Here is a 348-nt window from a genome sequence, read left to right as displayed (position 1 = left end):
CGAGCGGCAAAAACTGGGGGGGCCAGCGGTGCTGGTGGCACTGGGGGGGGCTCCGAGCACCCTGGAGGCCCTGGCCGAGGGTTCAGCACGCGGCATGACGCACACCCCCAGCTCAGGAGGAGGGGGCCAGGGACGCCACAGCCCCCATCACCCCAGTCTGTGCCCCAAACCCCAGGGCTCCCCCACGTCCCCACCGCGGCTCTGACCACTGCTGCTCAGCTGCTCAGCTTGAGGCGCAGACCGAAACCTTCTGGTTTCGTTTGTCTTCGCTTCTCCAGAGGAAGTTTCTAGCACCCGCGGTTGCAGACAAGGGCTTAGAAAAGCCCTCGAGAGGGCTCAGCCACTCCA

The 348-nt window shown here is 66.1% G+C and overlaps 1 protein-coding gene across 1 annotated transcript in view; it reads right to left on the bottom strand.

The window, feature by feature from the left end:
- The window catches only part of LOC104122477 (ras-specific guanine nucleotide-releasing factor 1), a gene marked incomplete at its 5' end in the record, with an annotated part of 15302 nt that overhangs the window by 7774 nt on the left and 7180 nt on the right, over positions 1–348 (bottom strand). The gene's annotated exons all lie outside the window — the stretch shown is intronic.

Source organism: Egretta garzetta, unplaced genomic scaffold (genome assembly GCF_000687185.1).
Source record: "Egretta garzetta isolate BGI_Z169 unplaced genomic scaffold, ASM68718v1 scaffold862, whole genome shotgun sequence".
In the NCBI taxonomy this organism is placed as follows: Eukaryota; Metazoa; Chordata; class Aves; order Pelecaniformes; family Ardeidae; genus Egretta; species Egretta garzetta.
Note: the sequence above shows the minus strand (reverse complement) of the source record. Positions and strands in the feature narration are given on the sequence as shown.